Here is a 25,989-nt window from a genome sequence, read left to right on the forward strand (position 1 = left end):
GCGCAAGTGTTTAAACTCAGAAGAGTATTCCTGGATCCACTCTGTAGCAATTCTGGACGTGTGTGGCGTGTCGCATTGTCTTGCTGGAATTGCCCGTCCGTCGGAATTCACAATGGACATGAATGGTGATCAGACAGGATGCTTACGTACGTGTCACCTGTCAGAGTCGTATCAGGGGTCCCATATCACTCCAACTCCACACTCCCCACACTATTACAGTGTATCCAGCAGCCTGAACAGTCCCCTGCTGACATGTAGGGCCCAAGGATTCATGACGTTGTCTCCATACCCATACAAGACCATCTGCCCGATATAATTTTAAACCAGACTCGTCCGACCAGGCAACATGTTTCCAGTCATCAACAGTTCAATGTCGATGTTGATGGGCCCGGGAGAGGCGTAAAGCTTTGTGTCGTGCAGTCATCAAGGGTATACGAGTGGGCTATAGGCTCCGAAAGCCCATATTAATCATGTTTTGTTAAACAGTTCGCACGCTGTTACTTGTTGATGACCCATCATTGAAATCTGCAGCAATCTGCGGAAGGACTGCACTTCTGTCACTTCTGTCACGCTGAACCACTCTCTTCAGTCGTCGTTGGTCCCGTCCTTACAGGATCTTTTTCCGCTTGCAGGGATATCGTAGATTTGATGTTTTACCGCATTCTTAATATTCACGGTACGCTCGTGAAATGGTCGTTCGGGAAATTCCTCACTTCATCGCTACCTCGGAAATGCTGTGTCCCATCGTTAGTTCGATGACTATAAAATCGCTTTCAAACTCACTTAAATCTTGATAAACTGCCATTTTAGCAGCAGTATCCAATCTAAGAACCGCGCCAGGCACTCGTCTTATATAGGCGTTGCCGACCTCAGCGCCGCATTCTGCCTGTTTACAGATCCCCATATTCGAATACGAATGAGTATACCAGTTTCTCTGCCGCTTCGGTGTAGTAAGCGCCATCACTAATTTAAAAAATACTAAATACAACAATATGAGTGTAAAACAGACGAATAAAGTACAGAAGGCAATGAATCATAATCAACGATAGATTAAGTGCTAGTAATAGTATAAGAAGTACCAAATACATCGATATGAGAGAAGAAAATTGGGTGGGAAGGTTGAGGGTGGAAACTGAGGGAGAAGAAATAGGTGTACATATTATTATGTGAAGGTTGTATAGATAAGAAAAGGAGGAAAGTAAAGAGTGTGATTGCAAGCGTAAGAGGTTGGGGAGAGGGCATTGGAGGGGGAGACTATAGAGGTCAGTTAGTAGAATAGACAAGCAGGAAATCTAGTGTTAGAAGTAGTACATGAAAGTGGGGCAGCATGTAGACGGGATCTAGGAGATTTTGGGGGAAGGGGGGAGGGGGTGCTTTCGAGGACGGAAACAGCACGCGAAAAACGAGTGAGTGTTTGGTTGGGTATAGAACTTGGGTACGTTAGAGTGAGGGAGAAGACTTGGGAGGGGTTCAAGAAATTACGACGGGCAGTGCGATTAAGAAGTTGACCCGTCAGGTTAACCGAGAGCGCTAATGCGCTGCTTCCTGGACTCGGGTAGGAGCGCCGGCCCCGGATCGAATCCGCCTGACGGATTAACGACGAGGGCTAGTGTGCCGGCCGACCCAGATGTGGTTTTTATGCGGTTTTCCACATCTCTCTAGGTGAATACCGGGCTAGTCCCCACATCTCGCCTCAGTTCCACGACTCACAGACATTTGAACCGCGTCCGCACTTTTCCATGATTTACACTAGACGCAGACCGTGGGGTACTCTGATTCCGTACGGGGTGGCGGGAGGATGGGCATCTGGCCACCCCTTCAAATTAACATGCCAAATCCGATTTAACCACACCCACCACCCGCAGACAATGCGGGACACAGGCGCAAGCGATAGATAGATAGATAGAAAGTGCGATTAGCGATTAAGAAGTTGATGGTCTGGGAGGGAGAGGGAAGAAACTATAACGGACATTACGATGTGCAAGTAGTTGAAGAAATGTGGCCTGGGAGGGGGGGGGGGGGGAATAAGGAGGGTAATCCACTGTAGTGGATTAGTATAATCATGATGACAGGATGGGGGGGGGGCTGTAGATAAATATAGTAGTCCACAGTCAAATGGCGGTTTATCCCGAGAAAGTCTGTTTATAAAGCTTCCAGAACTGGCTGGAAATCATGACTCTGGGAACATACTACAACCCCCTACATATCACTCCAGTAGGCTTCGTGAGGACGGGATTAGATTACTTACAGTACGCACGGAGGCATTCTTCCCGTGCTCTATGCGTGAATGGAACTGGAGAAAATGCTAATAAATGGTGCAATGGGACTTACTCTCTGGCATGCAGTTCACAGTGGTTTGCAAAGTGTAGTTGTAGATGTACAAGGGTCACTCCAAAAGAAATGCACACTATTTTTGTAAAAATACAGTTTTCGTTCTGCATGTGTGAAAGTTTTACAGTGTGTAAATACATCCTTCCCGCTTGTTTTCAAACTTAGTTCAACCTGTTCCCGTGAGTAGCGCCGTCACAGCATGTCTTCAAGTTGGCTGCTACACTAGACATTCGTCAGAAGCATCATAGAATTCCTGTGCTGTGAAAACGAGACAGTGGGAAACATCCACAGGAGGTTGAAAAAGGTGTATGGAGATGCTGCTGTCGATCGCAGTATAGTTAGTCGGTGGGGAAGCATGTTACGTGATGAAAGCGGGCACGACAATGTTGAGGATTGTCCTCGCAGCGCCGGCCGCGGTGGTCTCGCGGTTCTAGGTGCGCAGTCCGGAACCGCGCGACTGCTACGGCCGCAGGTTCGATTCCTGCCTCGGGCATGGATGTGTGTGATGTCCTTAGGTTAGTTAGGTTTAAGTAGTTCTAATTTCTAGGGGACTGATGACCGCAGCTGTCAAGTCCCATAGTGCTCAGAGCCATTTGTCCTCGCAGCGGCAGGCCTCGTACACTCCAGACAATGTGCAGAGAGTTAACGAACTGGTGACTGCTGACAGACGCATCACAGTGAACGAATTGTCACGCTACGTTGGGAAAGATGTGTTTGCAGAATACTGAAAGTGTTGGCGTTAAAAAAGCTTTGTACAAGGTGTGTTCCCAGGATGTTGACAGTGGCTCACAAAGAAACAAGAAAAACGGTATGCAGCGAACTTTTGGAACAGTACGAGAATGGTGGAGATGAATTTGTTGGAAGAATTGTGACAGGTGATGAAACATGGCTCCATCATTTTTCACCAGAGGCGAAGAGGCAATCAATGGAGTGGCATCATGCGAATTCACCCGAGAAAAAAAAAAAAAAAAATCAAAACCACACCTTCTGCTGGAAAAGTTATGGCTACGGTGCTTTTCGATTCCGAAGGACTCTTGCTTGTGGAGATCATGCCAAGTGGAACCACCATAAATTCTGATGCATATGTGACGACACTGAAGAAACTTCAAGCTCGACCGAGTCGTGTTCGACCACATCGGCAAAAGTGGGATGTTTTGCTGTTGCACGACAACGCACGGCCACATGTCAGTCAAAAAACCATGGAAGCGATCACATAACTCGGATGGACAACACTGAATCACCCGCCTTAGAGTCCTGACCTGGCTCCATGTGGCTATCATCTCTTTGGGAAACTGACAGACTCTCTTCGTGGAACAAGGTTTGAAGATGATGACTCCCTTGTGCACGCTGCCAAACAGTGGCTCCAACAGGTTGGTCCAGAATTTTACCGTGCGGGTGTACAGATGGCGTAAGGCAGTTGAGAGGGATGAAATTATGTGGAGAAATGAAAATATTGTTCCTACAGGATGTATCTACACGAAGTAAGGCTTTCAAACATGTAGAATAAAAGATGGATTTTTTTAAAAAAAGTGTGCGTTTCTTTTGTAGTGACTCTCGTAGATACACAGTTTAGTACCTCTAGTGCAAGTACAATTCTGAGCAGCCGGTATGGGAGACGGCAGTATCGCGTGGCGCGCGTTGCGCCCGGCCTGGCTGTGACACAACGGCCGTGGCGTCTGGCGCAGGGGCCGCCGTTAGTATGCAGACAACGCAGCCGCGGCTATCGCCGGCGCTGCATCGGCGCCACACGTCACGGCGCCCTCTGCTGGCCAGCAACGCGTGCGGTCCGAGCGGTAGGCACGCCTAGGAGACTACTGCTGCTCCTGCACTTCTTAACCGCGCCGTTCCCAGGACCTCCGAACTATGGTAAGCAGTCAGCTCCAGCCTGCCTCTTGTTACTCCAAGGCACAACAAACGCCTCCTCTCGCGGGCACTGTTCATCTAGATCAGTTGTTTCCAACCTGGGGGTCATTACCCCCCGTCGGGTAACACGGAATTTTTCTGACGGGCAAGAACCGAACGATTGGATACTGTTTCAGTCATCATCATCATCATCATCATCATCATCATCATTTAAGACTGATTATGCCTTTCAGCGTTCAGTCTGGAGCATAGCCCCCTTATAAAATTCCTCCACGATCCCCTATTCAGTGCCAACATTGGTGCCTCTTCTGATGTTAAACCTATTACTTCAAAATCATTCTTAACCGAATCCAGGTACCCTCTCCTTGGTCTGCCCCGACTCCTCCTACCCTCTACTGCTGAACCCATGAGTCTCTTGGGTAACCTTACTTCTCCCATGCGTGTAACATGACCCCACCATCTAAGCCTGTTCGCCCTGACTGCTACATCTATAGAGTTCATTCCCTGTTTTTCTTTGATTTCCTCATTGTGGACACCCTCCTGCCATTGTTCCCATCTACTAGTACCTGCAATCATCCTAGCTACTTTCATATCCGTAACCTCAACCTTGTTGATAAGGTAACCTGAATCCACCCAGCTTTCGCTCCCATACAACAAAGTTGGTCGAAAGATTGAATGGTGCACAGATAACTTAGTCTTGGTACTGACTTCCTTCTTGCAGAAGAGAGTAGATCGTAGCTGAGCGCTCACTGCATTAGCTTTGCTACACCTCGCTTCCAGTTCTTTCACTATGTTGCCATCCTGTGAGAATATGCATCCTAAGTACTTGAAACCGTCAACCTGTTCTAACTTTGTTCCTCCTATTTGGCACTCAATCCGTTTATATTTCATTCCCACTGACATTACTTTCGTTTTGGAGATGCTAATCTTCATACCATAGTCCTTACATTTCTGAATATTACTTTGCAAACTTTCAGTCACGAAACTGAATTATTTTCAAAAGACCTTTACTATTATCACAATTTTGTCAGACTCTAATACTGATTTTATAAGTTGCCAATAATTACTTTTTCTCAGTTAATAGCAATAATGAGATGGAAGTTACAGGTTCTTCACATAGTCCACACACTACACACATATTATGGGCTTCGTCCCATACATCGCAGATGATAAAAGTGAGACACAGACACGTAACAAATGATAAATACGTCAAGAAATAACTTCTCCAAGTTGTAGATACTACCTGGCAGTAGTCCAGAAATTGCTTCATTACTCTCTTCGAAACTGATAAATGAATTAATTGACACCACGACAGAGCAGTAACTACGAAAGGGCTACTAGAGTGCTGTACACAGTTTTCCTCTCATTATTATTAGTAGTAGAGCGGGCAGACACAAAGAATTAATATCCTGAAGTCGTCCAATAAGTGCCAGCTCAGAAGTAAGTAGTGCAGCAATGAAGTGATTAACGAGCAGTAAGTATAGTGCACACTTCTGAACTTGTTTGTTGTTAAATTGAGTTGCAGTGTGCAGGTCAAGCAACTTCCGCAGTGGAGTAATGCGGGGGAAGCATGTATTGTAACCTCACTGTGGGTACTTACATTTCTTCTGTGAGGAGTTGAGGGTAGCACTTGTAATGCACCATGAATTCATATGTCATTCATTCTACACAAACACACACACACACACACACACACACACACACACACACAAAGTAAATATCATCTTTCATCATTTTAAAAATAAAACTGTTCCAACAAAAGCCTTTCAAAAATGGTTCAAATGGCTCTAAGCACTATGGGACTTAACATTTGAGGTCATCAGACCCCTAGACTTAGAACTACTTAAACGTAACTAACCTAAGGACATCACACACATCCATGGCCGTGGCAAGATTCGAACTTGCGACCGTAGTAGCAGCGCGGTACCGGACTGAAGCGCCTAGAACCGCTCGGCCACAGCGGACGGAAAAAGTCTTTCATTCTACAGTTTAGTTAGGTGCTAAAGTTCCTGATAATGTGGAGGAGAGGAGGGGAGGTGGCGGGGCCGACAGATGGCAGCGAGGGGGGGGGGGAGAGGAAGGGGAGGGGGAGTCGGGGGCTAGTGTCTGACTGAGCTCAGAAGTAATGGTCTAAGAAAGATTGGGAAACAATGATCTAGGTGGTGTATCCTGATACGTTCAGTACCGGATCGGTATTTTTATGGAAACGTCTGTGAAAAATTAGTGCACATGGAGAGACATGGCACCAAACGCTGATAGTTCCCATTCATTTGCAACTTCCACTTTCTTCTGTCTTACGATCTAAAGAAACACATCTACCGTCTCCTACTTACTATAAAACAAATAATGTGTTATTCCTTTAAAACTTAATTTCCGTCTGCACCTCAAGATTCAATACACGCAAATCTGGAGTAGCTAATGCTACATCTTTAATAAACATTTTTGTTATGTCTTAGTACTTTAGATTCAACCTGTCAATCCTATAAATTTAACTACATTCACACCAATTCCATTACCTTCTGTCATGAAACTTACGATAAAAATTTCACGGAAAAGAAAGACAGAATATGCGATCGTTCCTCCGAGGGGCGACGGCTTTCGGCGCATTACTCCTTGTGAGCAGATATTCGACAGCGCGGGCTGTCTTCACAGTCTCCTCGTGACCAGTCGTTACACGAAAAAATAAAATTGGCAAGGTGCGAATACAACTCGCGCACTCAGGGTTCCGCGCTAACATAATTATGTATATAGACAGTTGATCCATTCAGGGAATCGAGGATTTCGAGGACAATTGCTTATTATCGACGCTAGAGATTCCAAGACTTTCGATAATGTTTTAATTTCAAGTTCGAAGTCTTATAACAAACGAGAAAAGAAATTTTTTTCGTGTGATGTAATTACAGAAATCACAACTTTTGCATTTTTTTCCATTACTTGTAATGTGAAACTTTTCTTTTTGCCAAATTTCATGATTATACGTTAAGATATTAATGAGAAAGTTTCCAAGTGTCAAAATATGTGCCACAAATGTCTATTTCTTTTCGTTGCATTGACTTATAAGCCTACATTTTTTACACCGCCAACTGACTATAAATTTTAACTTAGTATTTTTACCCGTTCCTGAGGAAAGGGAGTCTTAACAGACGGACAAAATGCCTCATAAGAAATGAAAAACAGTGTTTTCAAGTGACAGAATTACAACAGTTCTCGGATTTTTTCCTTTGGTTGTAGTGTGAAACCCTGCTTCTTGCCAAATTTCATGATTCTAGACCGACGGGAAGTACCCTACAGGGTTTGATGAGTGAGTTTGCAAGTATAAAAATATGTGACATTTATGGTCGCATCATTTGACTGCACTGACTTAGAAGCTTCACTCTTTTACATCGCCAAGCGGACGTAGACCTTACTATGTGACGTATATTTCAATATTATACGTCTACCCGTTCTTAAGAAAAAGGGTTTTTAACAGTCGGAAGACAGACAGATGGATAACAACGTGATGCTATAAGGGTTCTGTTATTACGAAGTGAGGTTCGGTACTCTTAAAAACAAAAAAAAAAAAAAAAAACCTCCAGCCACGTAAGAAAAATGTTCCCTGACGTACAATACAACTTGTAAAAAGGCTAGCAGATATATTAGGTCAGCGATTACACGTAGCGTGTGTCACCGACAATTTCGTGACACTGCACGAGCTGTGTCGAAAACACTCGACGACTAAGAGTCCATTGAAGACAGAGCACAAACTGTGATTGGAGGACGATGAGAAAACAATTTGACCGTATACTTTTCAAAGGAACCATCGGTGCAGTTGCTTTTAGCGATGAAAAAAAAAAAAAACACGGAAAATGTAAGAGTGGTGGAGAAAGAAATTCAAACAAAACACATCACAGTTCCTAATACAATGTAGGAAACCTATTGGCCTTCAATGCAGTTTCTAGTCGTTTCGGTATGGTTAAATACTGTAGGGCTCCCAGAAGAATCTTATCCCTTTCTTCCTATAAAGTAGCTGCAAGTTCAGGTAAAGATAATGGAGGAGGATAGTGATCACGCATGTTTTTCTATTATGGGCATATGCATCACTGATGAGTGGTTTGAGAAGTCTACCCTGGTAGTTCCCTGCTAATGGTGCTCCCTTCGCGTTGTTTTGGTACTGACAGGATTCACGATTGCCGTATTCATTACTATTATACATCTGGGCTCCCTTGGTTACGTTGCATCCACTATAAGAGCAGCAACAATTTGCCTATGTGAGGATTCACTTAGCTTCGAGATAATGCTTTCACTACGACACAGAATACTTTTCTAGAAACTGCAAAGAGGTGGGAATTTATGGAGATAGTACCTGGATAAACTGAAAGAATCATAGGTTGTAGAGAGTTTCAGAGAGAGCATTAGGGAACGATTGACAGGAACAGGGGATAGAAATACAGTAGAAGAAGAATGGGTAGCTTTGAGAGATGAAATAGTGCAGGCAGCAGAGGATCAAGTAGGTAAAAAGATGAATGCTGGTAGAAATCCTTGGGTAACAGAACAGATACTGAATTTAATTGTTGAAAAAGGAAAATATAAAAAAATGCAGTAAATTAAGCACGCAAAAAGGAATACAAACGCCTCAAAAATGAGATCGGCAGGAAGTGCAAAATGGCTAAGCAGGGATGGCTATAGGACAAATATAAGAATGTAGAGGCATATATTACTAGGGATAAGATAGATACTGCCTAAAGGAAAATTAAAGAGACCTTTGGAGAAAAGAGAACCACTTGTATGAAGATCGAGAGCTCAGATGGAAAACCAGTTCTAAGCAGAGAAGGGAAAGCAGAAAGGTGGAAGGGGTATATAAGTGGTCTATATAAGGGCGATGTACTTGAGGCCAATATTATGGAAATAGAAGAGGACGTAGGTGAAGATGAAACCGGATATACGATACTGCGTGAAGAATTTGACAGCATACTGAAAGACTTAAGTCGAAACAAGGCCCCGGGAGTAGACAACATTCCATTAGAAATGCTGATAGCCTTGGGAGAGCCAGACCAGACAAAAATCTACCAACTGGTGAGCAAGATGTATGAGACTGGCTAAATACCCTCAGACTTCAAGAAGAATATAATATTTCCAATTTCGAAGAAAGAACGTATTGACAGATGAGAAAATTAACGAACTATATCTCCTTAAAAATTGACGGCTGCAAAATATTGACAAGAATTTTTAACAGACGAATGGAAAAATGGTAGAAGCCGACCTTGGGAAAGATCAGTTCGTATTCCGTAGAAATGTTGGTTCGCGAGAGGCTGTACTGACCCTACGACTTATCTTAGAAGATAGGTTAAGGAAAGGCAAATCTACGTTTCTAGCATTTGAAGAATTAGAGAAAGCTTCCGACAAAGTTGACTGGAATACTCTCTTTCAAGTTCTGAAGGAGGCAGGGGTCAAATATAGGGAGAGAAAGGCTATTTACAATCTTCACAGAAACAAGATGGTAGCTATAAGAGTCGAGGGGCATGAAAAGGAAGCAGTGGTTGGAAAGGGAGTGAGACAGGGTTGTAGCCTATCCCCGATGGTATTCAATCTATTCAATTGGGCAAGCAGTAAAGGAAACAAAAGAAAAATTCGGAGTAGGAATTAAAATCCATGGAGAAGAAATAAAAACTTTGACGTTCGCCAATGACACTGTAATTCTATCAGAGACAGCAAAGGACGTGGAAGAGCAGTTGAACAGAATGGTGGTGGTGGTTAGTGTTTAACGTCCCGTCGACAACGAGGTCATTAGAGACGGAGCGCAAGCTCGGGTTAGGGAAGGATTGGGAAGGAAATCGGCCGTGCCCTTTCAAAGGAACCATCCCGGCATTTGCCTGAAACGGTTTAGGGAAATCACGGAAAACCTAAATCAGGATGGCCGGAGACGGGATTGAACCGTCGTCCTCCCGAATGCGAGTCCAGTGTGCTAACCACTGCGCCACCTCGCTCGGTGAACAGAATGGACAGTGCCTTGAAAGGAGGATATAAAATTAACAACAACAAAAGCAAAAAGAGAATAATGGAATGTAGTCGAATTAAATCAGGCGATGCTGAGGAAATTGGGTGAGGAAATGAGCCACTTAAAGTAGTAGGTGAGTTTTGCTATTTGGAGAGCAAAATAACTTATGAAGGTCGAATTAGAGCGGATATAAAATGTAGACTGGCAATGGAAAGAAAAAATTTCTGAAGAAGAGAGATTTGTTAACATCGAGTATAGATTTAAGCGTGAGGAAGTCTTTTCTAAAAGTATTTGTATGGAGTGTAGCCATGTATGGATGAGAAACTTGGACGATAAGTAGTTTAGAAAGGAAGAGTTTAGAAGCTGTCGAAATGTGGTGCTACAGAAGAATGCTGAAGATGAGATGGGTAGATCACGTAACCACGAGGAGATACTGAAAATAATTGGGGAGAAGAGAATTTGTGGCACAACTTGACTAGAAGAGGGGATCGGTTGGCAGGACATGTTCTGAGGCATCGAGGTATCACCAATTTAGTGTTGGAGGGCAGCGTGTTGGCTAAAAATCGTAGATAGAGACCTAGAGATGAATACACTAAGCAGATTTAGAAGGCTGTAGGTTGCAGTAGCTATTCTGAAATGAAAAGGCTTTCGCAGGATAGACTGCCATGGAGAATTCCATCAAACCAGTCTCTGGACTGAAGACCATAACAACACAACTTAATTTTTCTCTTCTTCCGATTCTGATACTCTTCTGTATTGATGTGTGTTATTCTCGCTAGTTGTTTACGTTTTGAAAACCCTTAAGTAATTTCTTGGTAGAGGAGGTTTTCTCATTAACACTGCACTCATCTTCCGTCCAAAATACTGACAGCGGGAAGGGCAGAAGGAAGGGAAGGAAAGTTAGAGTTTAACCTGTCTTCGACAACGAGGTCATTCGAGATTTAACACTAGCTTTAACTGAACACGGATGTGTTAGGAAAGCAGTCGTACCCCATTCAAAAGAACCGTTCCAGCATTTGCCTTGATCGCCTTAGTGAAAGCATACAAACCCTAAATTTGGACAGGCAGCGAGGGATTTGAAATCCGCCCCCTCCAGAATGAGGATCCAGTTCAGATGTAGTGTGAACAATTGAAATGTGGCTATCATTTTACTTCTGCTGCTCTTCCCTATATATTGTAATAAAGGGAATGTTGCAATGCAAATGTCATACGGTGACACCACCAATTTACTGTGTCTGTAGTTGGATAACCAATAGTAAACATCCGTCAAGAATTTGTCGAAACTGTTGCCGATTACTACTGCAGTAATATACGAAAATAGATGAGCGGAAGTAAAATAATCCTTAGCATTTGCATCTCCGTACGTTTGCAACAGCATTCGTAAAACTTTCATGAGCTGCAAGAAGAAGTGGGACGCAGAAACTGCGGAACGAGGAGACATAAAAATTACGAGTCGGTCCTCGACAACGCCTGGTACCTCCTCTGTGTGCGCGACTGCCTATCTCGAAGAACACCGGAGTGGATCCTTAATAAAATTCACGGCCGATTTCTTTTCCATTTCTTTTCGAATCGTAACACAAACTTGGTCTCTAAGGCTTTTCGTACCATCGAAGTGTAAGCAGAGGAGAGGGCCTACCTCGTCTGATTTCAGGAGGAGGCGAAGAAATGAAGTCGCCGCCTCCGCAGCCTGCGAAGCGAGGCCGGGCGTGGCGCCTCTCCGATTTCTTTCGTTCTCGGATTCTTTCCAGCCTTGGCCTGATCCTGCAGCTTTCCGTAAATAAGTCGCAGCTCTTAACAGTGTCCCAAAATATTCGTCAAATACTTGGCATGTACTAATTATCTCGTTTAGGGTTTTATACTGTCGGACTGACTGCACTTGGTTCTCAACAAGACTAAGGGTGCCTTGTTGCATATTGTTTTAGATATGAAGAAAGGTTTGATACGGTTGAAACTGGCAATATTGATGTTAAAGTGAGATTGTGTACAACGTCAGATGTCACTCTAAATGCAGACCAGTGCCAACTACACACATTAAAAAAGTTTTGCATCAACTGGTTTATGAGGGTTCCGGAACCTGAACAGAAAATTGGAATAGAGATCAACATAAATATCATTTCCGCCCTTCTTACTGCTCATGAAAACCACACATTGCATGTTGTACCACCATTCAGCAATATCTTCAGAGGTGGTGGTCGATATTGCTGTACACACCGGCACCTCTAATATCCAGTAGCACATCCTCTTGCATTGATGCCTGTATTCGTTGTTAAATGCTATCCACAAGTTCATCAAGGCACTGTTGGCCCAGATTGTCCCACTCCTCCACGGCGTTTCGGCATAGATCCCTCAGTGTGGTTGGTAATAATAATAATGGCGTGTGACGAGGGCCTCCCGTCGGGTAGACCGCTTGCCTTGAGCAAGTCTTTCGATCTGACGTCACTTCGGCGACTTGCGCGTCGATGGGGATGAAATGATGATGATTAGGACAACACAACACCCAGTCCCTGAGCGGAGAAAACCTCCGACCCAGCCGGGAATCGAACCCGGGCCCTTAGGACTGACAGTCTGTCGCGCTGACCACTCAGCTACCGGGGGTGGACAGTGTGGTTGGTGGGCCAGGTCGTCCATAAACAGCCCTTTTCAATCTATCCCAGGCATGTTCGATGGAGTTCATGTCCGGAGAACATGCTGATCTCTCTAGTCGTTATTCTGAAGGAAGTCATTCACAAGATGTGTACGATGGGAGCGCGAATTGTCGTCCATGAAGACGAATGCCTCGCCAATATGTTGCCGATATGGTTGCACTATCGGTCGGAGGATGGCATTCACGTATCGTACAGCCGTTACTTCGCCTTCCCTGACCACCAGTGGCGAACGTCGGTCCCACATAATGCGACCCCAAAACAGGCACGGAACCTCCACCTTGCTGCACTCGTTGGACAGTTTGTCTAAGGCCTTCAGCCTGACCGGGTTGCCTCCAAACACGTCGCTGACGATCGTCTGGTTGAAGGCATGTGCGACACTCATCGGTGAAGAAAACGTGATGCCAATCCTGAGCGGTCCATTCGGCATATTGTTGGGCCCATCTGTACCGCGCTGCATGGTGTCGTGGTTGCAAAGGTGGACCTCGACATGGACGTCAGGAGGGAAGTTGTGCATCATGCACCCTATTGCGCACAGTTTGAGTCGTAACACGACGTCCTGTGGTTGCACTAAAACGTGGTGGCGTTGCTGTCACGGTGGCTCCGAGTCATAATCCGTAGGTAGTTGTCATCCACCGCAGTAGTATCCTTGGGCGCCCTGAGAGAGTCATGTCATCGACAGTTCCTGTCTCTCCGTATCCCCACCATGTCCGAACAACAGCGCTTTGGTTCACTACCAGACGCCTGGGTGCTTCCCTTGTTGAGAGCCCTTCCTGGAACAAAGTAACAATGTGCACGCAGTCGAGCCGCAACATTGATCGTCTAGGCACTGTTGAGTTACAGACAACACGAGCCGTGTACCTCCTTCCTGGTGGAATGACTGGAACTGATCGGCTGTCGGACCCCCTCCATGTAATAGGCACTGCTCGTGCACGGTTGTTTACATCTTTGGGCAGGTTTATTGACATCTCTGAACAGTCTAAAGGACTGTGTCTGTGATACAACATCCACAGTCAACATCTATCTTTAGGAGTTCTGGGAACCTGGGTGATGCAATACTTTTTTGATGTGTATATAATATAAAGGTATTCATAGGTATTATACATCAAAGGTTTCAGAAGCCGACTGTGCAGAAACTACAAGACATAAACCGAAAACCGGTTGTGACTGCATTAAAGCATCAGTTATGTCTGGTAGCGGATTCTGTTCAGTGTCACCAATTAATGGTTCAAATGGTTCTAAGCACTATGGGACTTAACATCTGAGGTCATCAGTCCCCTAGAACTACTTAAACCTAACTAACCTAAGGGCATCACACATATCAATGCCCGAGGCCGGATTCGAACCTGTGACCGTAGCAGCAGCGCGGTTCCGGATTGAAGCGCCTACAACTGATCGGCCACAGCGGCCGGCTCACCAATTAATGTTACTATTTGATGTAGCGAGTGTTGAATGAAAATAAGAAATGGTTCAGATGCCAAGTCTCTTCGGTTGGAATATTTTATGAAATACGAAATTATCGACATTAGAACACTCAAAGTAATTGATGTACAGGGGTCGGAAATACGTAAACACCTCTAGAAACGTATGGTTGAACATAAATGCAGATGCTAGCCGGAGATCGCATTTCAGTTCTTCAAGACAAAACATTACTCTATATTCCCTGGCACTGAGGGGTTCGATGTGCTAGATATATCGATTTGTCTCTACAGCTTTACATCCTATTTCCTAGCCGCCTGCTAATGAGATTCGAGAGCCTAAATTTGCAGCTACACTGCGCGAGCCTGAGCATAAAATTCAATCACATGTGCAAGAAGAAGACGAATGAAATAACTTACTACACCGCAACATTTTATAATTGTTAGAGCAGTTTAGCTCAGCAACGTTCTTTCCAATTGTACATGTGAGGCCGGCCGCTGTGGCCGAGCGGTTCTAGGCGCTTCGGTCGGGAACTGCGGTCGCAGGTTCAAATCCTACCTTGGGCGTGGATGTGTGTGATCTCCTTAGGTTGGTTAGGTTTAAGCAGTTTCTAAGTCTAGGGGACTGATGACCTCAGACCTTAAGTCCCATAGTGCTTAGAGCCATTTGCACCATTTTTTTTGTACAAGTGGGAAATGCGTAAGTATTTTCATTGAACTGCCAGGAAAGCGACCTTTGAGGAATAAAAAAGATGTACATTCATTCTAAATTACCCATAATTTCTGCAAGGTCTATTATTGTTGGAACAATATTGTCTCATGGTTGTAATTCGGTGTAGGAAATTCATCTGAGCAATATCTGTTTCTGGTGGAGCCAGTACTATTAGTATCTGACTATACATAACATATTTTACTGCTTTTACGAATTCTAGCCATTCCTGCTCTTAAACGCTTTATTCATTGCTCGAACACTTTATCCGAAATAACATTTAATGTGTGTGAAAAAACATTCAGATGTGGCTCACAAACTGAAAAAAACCTGCCTGATGTGGCGTATTTGAAGTTGCGTAACGTTTCCTCACAATGTAAAGCGGAATGGGATAACATCAGACTTTCTTCCCGAAAGTTCAAAACACAAAACACCTTACTGATAAACAGGAACACGTGCTCAGTTACGCGCAATGCTGCGTCCATTCAAAGAAGTTCGGGGAATACAGAAACAAAATTTCAGCCTAAATCCGTGAACTAGCAAATCAGGGGTCGCTAACGAAGATTTACTTTCTCTTCATAAATAAAATTTATGCTACATTGATAGCATTCCAGCGGTACTTAAAAAAGCCAATAAATTCCAATAGAAGCGACTGCTCGACCAGAGGCAATCGCGCCAGAAGCGGAAGAAAGGGGTTTTAATATCGCCGGGCGGAGGGGCGCTCCCCAGGCTAGCAAACACTTGGCCGATTCAGTTCGGCCAGCGGCGCCGCTTTCTGTGGCATCTGCAAACCTCCCAGCAGCAGAGCTTTCTCCCAGACGTGCGAGGAGATTCTGCGGAAGAAATCCTAAATGACAAGAGTCACGCTTTACGGGTCAGTAATTGTGATGTGTTGCGGTGTGAACTAATACAGTGGCAGAGGTGTGTATGTTTTTGTTTTCGTTGAGGAAGAACGGAAACTAAATTTATTGATTTATTTACTTTTTGTTGAGAAAGGAGGGAAACTAGGTTAGAGTTAGACTGATTCAGAACGTGAATTTAAACTTGAAGCGTTAGTTTAGCTGTAGAGGAATTATGTGCAATCATTGGTGGTTGTACCAAAGTAAGCATTGCAAAGTGTTCGCCAATAATCATTTATAGAAACTATGAAAACCCTAATATGTCACGACGGGGATTAGATATGATGTACTTTTTGTGCCGTAGATCTATAATGAGAAGAATCTCAAGGACGCAGGACATGTCATAAACACCGGTAGTCCTATGTAATGCGTTCTTACAAAAAACACATATGCCAATGTCTCTTCCACGTATCCTAAGTGATGTGGTGGTCACAGATGTGGCACTTAAACATATTTTCACTTAAGAGGTAATAACAAACTCCATAAAACATGTATATTTACTGTATACTATGGTACATTACGACATTTACTTAAAATGATAACATCAATGCAATGAAGACGTACGGAAGTCAGATTCTACGCAAGACATTGTTAATGATATATACACATGAGTCGACTCTACTAAGAAATTCCTCATTTGAGCAGCAGAGTTGGCTTCCAGAACACTCTCCTCTTAAACTAAACTTTATTATTTGCTACACTTTTTGTAGCTACTGCCAAATATTCGAAAATGATTGTTCCGATAATGGTTCTCCTTTGTGGACCAAAGTAGGTAATTTTAAATTTTTATGTTGCTCACTTTAATTTCTGGTACTGATTCCATGAAGAGAACCGTTGCTTGGAAAAATGGATACATTACTGATGATAAGTTATGTCAAGGAATAAATGTGTTGCGAAGCGGCAGCCAGAATATCCAGTTCACCACACAGGCCTCTGCAGTCTGTATGAAGTGCTTGAATTCACACTATAAGTAATTCGTATTACACGCTTTTGGACTCGGATGACCCACCCCAAAGAATGATGACGTTAGAGAATGTAAATAGGCAAAGTATGATAGCTTTTTATTTTTATATCAGCTATGTATGACAACATTCTAATCTTAATATTGCAAATACGTGTGCATTATGTTAACAACCGTATTGATTCACTTGGTCACCTAGTTCTTGTGCTGCTACTGAACTGAAGGATAAGGACAAACATTGTGCAAGCATTTACAGCGGGACTACTTTTCTGGATTATTCCTACATGGACAGCGTCTACTGGTGGTAGATCGATAGTACTGGGCTAAAGTTACTGATATAAGTAACACATAAGCACCCATAAAGTCAGGCAAGTCAGTAAACATACTTAAAACGCTTTAAATCGTTGCCAGCGAATCAAGTTTCAGTTTCCCGTTTCTGTTTTACTTCGGTCTACGGATACCCTAGAAATAGATTGTGAATTGTATCAATGGATAAAAAATGTGGAATATTAGACATAAGCTAAATAAGCTCTTTTTACACAAATTTGTATTCTATCAGGAAACAGTTCGCAAAAGCACAAATGCTACTAATAAAGACACATTTGTTTTCATTGTCCGCTGGGAAACATCTACTTTTGTTGTCATTATTATGTAACAAGAATTTAACGTCACAAGAAAAATGGAAACTGCAAAGACGTTTCACTTGCGATAAGGTTATGGCAACTCTTCACAGCGTGGAGGATTTACACGTTAATGCATGTTTCAACAACGTGTGTTTTGCTAAGTTGGTTACTGGAATATAGCTCGCCATAATTAGGGACATCCACCTGTTTTTTTTATTTTTTTTTTTATTTTTTTTTATTTTTTACCTGCAAAGGCGTATAACACGTTCAGTAGATTCAGGTCTGTATTGCAACAATGTGGCATAAGCAATAACCTCATCATAATATCTATACGAAATATGTAACAAAACACCTCAGTCAATGGGAGAAAACTTACTGAACTTACTGACTATATATCAGTCAGTAAAAGTTTAAGACGAGGATGTCTATACACTCTTTAAGATATATGTACAAAGCACTGTCCACCTGGAGAAGGATAGTACCTGTTGGAAAAATAATTTTCTACAGTTTCTTGACGATCAGGTGATCACACCAGGAGATGAAGATAACATGCGTTATATGCTACTCAAGTTAAGATCATGTATGAAATGACAAAACTTTCTCCAGAAAATTTTCTGTGTTATGATATTCAATCTACTCCACTACTGGAGTAAACTGAACATCATATGTGTCGAAAATGTTGCCTTTTTATAAAACTATGGGACAAACAAAAGCGAAAAAAGAGTATGTGAGTTGGGGTTTGGTAATGAATCCATGCTAGACAGTTTGAGGCTTTGTGAATAACTTATCGGTAGGTCAAGAGACAGTAAAAAGTTGTTGATTATACAGATGTCGCCGGCCGGGGTGGCCGAGCGGTTCTAGGCGCTACAGTCTGGAACCGCGCGACCGCTACGGTCGCAGGTTCGAATCCTGCCTCGGGCATGAATATGTGTGATGTCCTTAGGTTAGTTAGGCTTAAGTAGTTCTAAGTTATAGGGGACTGATGACCTCAGATGTTAAGTCCCATAGTGCTCAGAGCCATTTGAACCATACAGATGTCCAGGAGTGTAGATAAAACTAAAGGAGACAGTAAAACAGAAATAACGAACAGAGTTAGTCAGTTAGCGAAACAATAACACTACTAAATGAAGTCTGGAGAGAAAAGAAATAGTTAAGAACACCAAGAGATAAATTATCAAACAATAGATGAATGTGTAAGTACATTCGAGAGCAAATATTGGGGAATTATAAACAATAATGAAAAAAAGGGCCCATGACACCAGCCTCAGATTTATTGCTAACATAGTCCTCGTACTCCATACTTTATTTTTTTTTACAAGATATGAACTTTCCGTCCGATGACTGACGTGTCTGTTTTCATTCTGTAGTCTTGGTAATTGTCATGTGATACACGGGTTGCAGAATATTAGTCATGTGGTAAGAATATTTTACCGTCGCAAGTAAGTGTGATGAAGAGTGACAGCAGGCGAGATGCCCCATAGACCTCTCACAGAAATGAAAACAACAAATAAACGGGTGTGAGCTGTGTCTCAATAAAGGGATTCAAGAGTTAAAACTTCCAAAACCGAACGCAACAGTTATAACATGTGGTACATCTGTAGAACAAGTAGGAAGTAGGTACGTCTGCAGGTCCCTTCCTTACACCAAGACCACATCACCACAATCTCACGCCTACTAAAATTCGCTCGATGCTATACATCTCGAGCGTGGACAGTTTTATTGTTCCTGTTTTGCTTCTTTTTTCACAGTTCAGCGCACCTTGTTTCTGTTTTCATGCTTGATATGTGTACAGTTTTGACGGGCTGGCGCGCGGGATTAGGCGAGCGGTCTCAGGCGCTGCAGTCATGGACTGTGCGGATGGTCACGGCGGAGATTCGAGTCCTCCCTTGGGCATGGGTGTGTGTGTTTGTCCTTAGGATAATTTAGGTTAAGTAGTGTGTAAGCTTAGGGACTGATGACCTTAGAAGTTAAGTCCCATAAGATTTCACACACATTTGAACGTTTGACGGGCTATCCACTGGCCATCTTACCACTAAATCTGAGGGGGCTGCGATGCGGAGTTTCCCTTTTGAGAAGGAAATACTTGAAACGCTGCTATGGAGTGACAACAAGTCATCGGATAAACAATCAAGAAGTAAGGGAGAGACTGAGTTTTGAATCAAGCATTATAAAGACGCTTGAAACAAAACAGTTCAGCCTACTTCGACAAGTTAAAACAACGGTGTTAGACAGATAGCTCAAAAGAATAATACACACCCTCAAAAAGAAGAAGAAAGGGAAGACGCAATAGACGGAAATGGAGTATGGGCGTTCAGGAAGCCGTGGATGTCGGAGGACTGAGAATAGGGCATCGGTAAGATAGAAAATCCTGGCTACTGAGATGCGAGAGATGGTAACAATTGTAACGAACTCGCAGAGTGATGACGATGATGAAGATATCGATAATTGTTTGGGTAAATTGTATAAATAAAACCACACCAACAAGGAAACTACTCTGTGAGCGAAAGAGAGACTGAATGGTTGATTGTTGGGAAATCACGTGGTATCGGAAGACACCTCTCTACCGACAACAGCGAAAATAGCGCTTCGTAAGTAATGCCAGCGATTAACGAAATGCAGCTCCCCTCCTAATAGTCGACGTCCTGTTTGTGGTTACATTACAAGCCGGCGCTGCTCATAAGTGGGATTCTTGAGCGTTTAATCACATGCAAATGAATTTATTATATATGCTACGTTGGATGTCTGAGTAATTTGAATCTGAGAACAAGTTTCCCACTCCAGCGATTAACATCGAAGCGTGACCGGCATAAATGAAGGATGTTGTCGGTACCGCCAGGTATATCACGCCAGGGGGCGGGTCTTGGCGCGGACCTGAGAGAAGAACGTTGTTAGTAGAAATTTCCAGGTAATTTCGTTAGTATTGAACAAAGGAAGCCCGAATCTCCGTAACAGCTAGAAACATCATGATATAAAGTTGTTAATTATACACTCAGTTTACCCGACAATAATGGCTAAATACACGTAGTAAATACTAGTAGAGCTGTTTCTTACGTAGTTACTAGAAGGGGGATTATTTCCCACTGATTGTTGTGAGACATGAACGTGTATCTTATTGTTTCGGTCAGGAAGAAAAAAAAAACTAGGTCAGACTGAAGCGGGGTAAGAACTGGAATTTGAAACGTTAGTTCAAGTGGAGACGAATGGCGTGGAATCATTTGTGGTTTTAGCAAAGGAAACATTACGGTGTTCATCAGAAATGATTTGTAAACACGGAAATCTATCTATCTTAACTGGGATTAAATTAGATTATAGGTACTTTTTATACGTTACATCCATCGTGAGGAGAACCTCAAGGATTCAGAACATGTCATAAAACAAGAATACACACTCGATAATGTTTCGAGAATGTAGGCGGTCGTCGTTTTCTGCCACGCATAACACAAATTTAAAAGTAGTGCGAAGCGGTCTTGGAACAAGTTTCCCATTTTGACTTCTTAGGTAATGACGTAAGCTACGAACCTGAAAATGACATTCAAGACAAATTAAATAAATATCAGATTATTGAGGTACAATACGAAGAACGCTACACAAGACGATGCGGAAAGAAACTAAAATAAAATTTTATAAAGTAATGGCTACACATTATTTGAAGGACATCGTCTTTACGCCAGTGCCTGTTATAGGTTTTTTATTACACTATTGCAATTTCGGCCTTAGGCCATTATCAAGTGCTGATATTATGGCTTTAAGCCATGTCAACGTAATATAAGGTGACACATTTGTATGTCGTTGTCAATCCTCTTAAATACATTCGTGTCGTAGTTACATAGTGCGAGCATTCTTAACTACGACACGAATGTATTTAACAGGACTGACAACGACATACAAATGTGTCAGCTTACACTACGTTGACATGGCTTAAAGCCATAATATCAGCGCTTGATAATGGCCTAAGGTCGAAATTGTAATAGTGAAATAATAAACCTACAACAGTCACTGGCGTAAAGGTGATGTCCTTCAAACAGTTCTGTATGACTGTGAACCCCGGTTACAACAAGTATAATGGCTACACATGTTTTGACATGTAGCTCAGAATAGTGAACAATAAGAAAGCACGACAATATGCATATATAAGCCACTGAAACGAAGAGTATGTAACATACGTTATGTTGCTGTCTCAGAGCTGAAATCAGAAATGAATGCATTGGACCTAAGGGGAAAAGCAGGAGAGTAAAATGGCTAGAAAACATCAATAGCTCGCCAAAAGAAAGACTAAAATAACAATTATTGAACTAGAAAACACAATGAAAACGATATCCTGGAAGACCATGGAAGAAATGGCAGGTGAGTGGCTTAATCCTTGAAGTGACGAAGAAGAAGAGGAAGAAGAAAAAGATGGCATACCCCAGTAAGAGCAATTTTAATTTGATGTGGAATGAACCCGCAGCATTCGTACTGATTATTAAAACTGATCATTTCCGCTTACTGCTGTCAAATATTTTATTTTTTTAAACAAGATTGATGGCGTGACCATTATCCACAGCAGGCATGTAAGTTTCGTTTCAATTTATAGTAAGAGTATTTCACATTTTGTTTATTACGATTGAAGTTTCGAATATTATTCGTCATCTTCAGGCAGCTGGAATCATATCACAAATTACCACCCAGTGGTTCATCAAAATGAGTTTTGTTCTATACGCAAATAGTGTGGAGTTGCACTTATAAGTCTCGAATACACCCACTAGTCTGTGCATCGAGCGAGTACGAACTGTACGCGAAAGGTACACCAACAAAAAATAAATAAATAAATAAATAAATAAATAAATAAATAAATAAAAAATAAAAATAAAAATAAAAAAAATAAAAATAAAAAAATAAAATATTTGACAGCCGTAAGAGGATACACTGCTCCCCTTCCTAAAATATGTCATAGCTGGTGGAGCTGAACCTCCTTTCAATTCTACAAACCCTTGAAATCTTGGAACGACATATATCAAACCTCGCTGCCAGCATCCGCCTCTTTTTCCCATGTCGCACCCTGTGCCAAGTCATCCACTTCCCACACTTTCTTCTCTTCTTGGGGCGCCTTCGGATCCAAAAAATTAACCACAAAACCCAGTTCCGGCCCTAATGTCCTATGCATTAATCACCAGTTCAGGTACCCTGCGTTATCCATCCTCTGCCGCCGGAACACCAACCAACTCCACTTAACCAACTATGGAACCCATCCCAAGACACACCCCTCTTTGCAGCGCTAGTTACAACACCCCAGCTCACACCATCCACCCCCCCCCCCCCCCCAATCCACTCAGTCACTTTTAATCACCACTTTCGATTCTGCAAGACCCCCCCCCCCCCTCCCAGTTAATCTCATCATACCACCTCCATCATGAAAATGCTCATTTTCATGCACTACCAATATCACTACTATGCCATAACGAAGTTATTCTCAACAGAGACTATATTTTACATATAGCATAGAATCATCTAAAATGTATTAAAAATAAAATTGTCCATCAAAGTGTATTAAAAATCATTTCTTTTCATCTGCTTTTAATACTTAAACGTATCAGTCAGACCCGTTTCATTTACTAGAGGTCTCAATGTTAATAATCTCAGAGATCGAGTTGCTTGCAGGCGACGGCAACAAGCCTCTGTAAGTGAAACAACATACTGTGCATACGAGTACCGTACTTCCTCCGATGAATGAAACCCGGAATGCATGACTGTGTGGCTGATTTGAATTCTAAACTATCATAGGCGGCTGGAACCTGAAGTGTAATATGGCAGTTCTGCCAACTTGAGGTGGTTTAGTAGCTGGAGCGGAGAGGTTAATCCACATCGACAGGGTACGCTTGTTCGGCGACGATAGCTTTAAGGGGAGGTTTACTATCTTTTGGTTCCAAACATCTATTTTTTTAAATTGCATTTTTGGGTCCATAAAAGTGTTTGGAATCCACTCCTGAAACGGTTTTTCCGAATACGGAACGGAAATGTTTGTTATTCGCGTTTGAACAAAAAAATGCACCTGCCTGAAATAGGCCTTTTTCACGCACCAGTTTTTTTTTCTTTCGGAGGACGAGTTATTGTACCGGTGCTTGGGAGGAAACACACAAAATTCAAATGAAAGTTTGATCGCGTGTGTTTGGAAGTTAGCCCCCAAGCATTTGCATTCTGGTGAGAAGACTGTGGAGACTGCGACTTTCCTGGCAGTGAGCAGCTTCAAGGAATGGTATTCAGCAATTATGAAGACCATGACAACGATGGACGTCACCCTGGGACTCTGATCGACGCAGTTCGCCAATCGTTCGGACGACCACCGGATTCAAGCTGCCGAAAACCGCTTGTCACCCTCTGTGAGGAAGAGGAAGGACTTGTTTATGGACCCGGAATAGCAGATTGAACGTACGTTGCATAATATTGCATTTAGATGTAGTCAAAACTTCAAACGCGTTTTTCTCGAAATGAAGTTTTGTTATCGCGCGGTATGGTAACTTCAAATCTACTGAACCGACTGGCATGGTTGTTTGTTTCCGACGAAGCTAACTAAATTGTCTACGAGTTGTACCACTTTTATTCCCATCCATCAACTATAAATATTTTTACTTGGCCGACGAAGTCGAAAAATCGATGAAAAAACCCTATTTTCTTCAGATGGCCGCCATTTTGTTTCCTATGGTCCGAATAACTTAAGCGAGGTACAACTTCTAAAGAATCATATACACTTCGCTAACGTCAACTCAATTTTAATTTCACACTAGCCGGCTGACCTGTGACATACCGTGTTTCGTTCCGACGGCACTTCCGCCTTTGCTCTTCGACATTTCCAGTCGAAAAACTTCCAGTTTGTAGAGGAAATTTCAATAAACATTTTGACCAAATCTGAAATTGATATCTATAACACATCACGAGAAAAAAAATCCTCAAAGAACATGCTTTTTTCGGGACAAAGATAGTAAACTTCTCCTTAAGCTGGCCACACAGTGCCGCGATGTTTACTCTTTGTCCCATCCCCTCCACCGTTTCAAGTCGGGAACGCACGCTAGCGGCCATCCCACGACACTCTTTCGGCGATGGTAGGTGTGAGCACAGGAGTCCATCACAGGTACTGTCGCGATTTGAATTCAGGTACCAGGATGTCTCATACGTACGTTATGATAATGTTTAACGTTTCTTTTTCAACTTCTGGGTATTAAAGAGTACTTATTATGTTCCATACCGTCTAATATTCCGTGTGAGCAAATAATTGCGATTTATGTGGCGACGTTTTGCTTTAAACGGATCTACCGCCAAGTGACATTATAATACAATGTGGTCATGTTTTTCTGGACCGTTTACGAATTAAGTTCATCGCGAGTGTCAGTGATTCATGCAATATTAATCTTGTGCCACCTACATGTGCTTATATACCGATTTTAAGCACATTAGGAATTCGTGCTTTTGTCTCATTAGCTTCCCACGTGGTAGGTGCCACTATCTGCCCCTTCTGCGTTTCATGTTAATACCAAATTCTTGCGTCTTCGGGACTTATCTAACAAACGCGTGCATTATTATTAATTTGGTTGAGTATTTTTCGAATAGATGAATGTCCTTTCATCTGAGTAGCTACAACGTGCAACCAACAGTGTCTTAGGCACATCAGTGTTCTGAATACTACTATCAAATATTTCTGTCCCACTGTATGAGCTATTAATAAGGCTGACGATAATCTACAGTGAACTTCGAGACCGTGACCGCGTCTTCACTGTGTAGAATCCGAATGTGAACGTGCACATGTTTCGATAATATGGGACTTTATCTGTTGAATGAATATCTATTGAAGAGCCAAAGAAACTGGTACACCTCCCTAATATCGTATAGAGCCCCCGCGCACAAGAAGAAGTGCCGCAGCACGACGTAGCATGGACTACACTAATGTCTGAAGTAGTGTTGGAGGGACTTGACACCATGAATCCTGCAGGGCTCTCCATAAATCCGTAAGAGAACTAGGGGGTGGAGATCTCTCCTGAACAACACGTTGCAGGGCATCCCAGGTGGCTCAATAATGTTCATGTCTGGGCAGTTTGGTGGCAACGGAAGTGTTTAAACTCAGAAGAGTGTTCCTCGAGACACTCCGTACCAATTCTGGATGTGTGGGGGTGTCGCATTGTTCTGCTGGAATCGTCCAAGTCCGCCGGAATGCACTAAGGAGATGAATGGATGCAGGTGATCAGATAGGATGCTTACGTTCGTGTCACTTGTCACAGTCGTATCTAGACTTACCAGGGGTCCCATATCATTCCAACTGCACACGATCTACAACATTACAGAGCCCGTGAACAGTCCCCTGCTGACATGCAGGGTCCATGGATTCGTGAGGTTGTTTCCATACCTGTACACGTCCATCCGCTCGATACAATTTCAAACGAGACTCATTAGACCAGGCAACATGTTTTCATTTATCAAAAGCGCAATCTCTGTGTTGAGTGGCCCAGGTGAGGCGTAAAGCTTTGTGTCGTGCAGTCATCAAAGGTACACGAGTGGAATTTGATGTTTTACTGGAACATCATATCGATGATGTTTCGTTGAA

The sequence above is a fragment of the Schistocerca serialis genome, chromosome 9, assembly GCF_023864345.2.
Source record: "Schistocerca serialis cubense isolate TAMUIC-IGC-003099 chromosome 9, iqSchSeri2.2, whole genome shotgun sequence".
In the NCBI taxonomy this organism is placed as follows: domain Eukaryota; kingdom Metazoa; phylum Arthropoda; class Insecta; order Orthoptera; family Acrididae; genus Schistocerca; species Schistocerca serialis.